Source organism: Mizuhopecten yessoensis, unplaced genomic scaffold (genome assembly GCF_002113885.1).
Source record: "Mizuhopecten yessoensis strain PY_sf001 unplaced genomic scaffold, ASM211388v2 scaffold716039, whole genome shotgun sequence".
Classification (NCBI taxonomy): domain Eukaryota; kingdom Metazoa; phylum Mollusca; class Bivalvia; order Pectinida; family Pectinidae; genus Mizuhopecten; species Mizuhopecten yessoensis.
Window position 1 is genome coordinate 120,386 of NW_018479917.1, and position 454 is coordinate 120,839.

Sequence of the window (454 nt, forward strand, 5' to 3'; positions counted from 1 at the left end):
GTACGTAATCCTAGTTTCATAAATCATTGTTACATAGAAAAATAATATCCAACTTCAAAACTAGCAGAAATCACCCTTCATAGGGCTCTTCATGTTTATTTCAAAAGGACAACATCGTTACGTCACAATCACATGTCATCATATTGCAATAGTAACATGACGTCACAATGTTCACACGATTTGTGGACAAACAAGCGCAAAATTATATTGTGGCCTGTTGAATAAAGGTTTAAATATATTAATGAAAGGGTCTTCTATGTTTTCCCGTAGAATAGTGTCGGGTGAAAATAATTGATACAAATGTAATGCATTAAATTTATCTCCGGCACATTCATTAATATGTTTATTAACATTTTAGTTTCGCAAAGATGCGGATTTAAACCGAATAATAATATAAAGAATAAACATTTGTATAGCGCCATATACATTTTGCAAAAATACTCTAAAGCGCTTT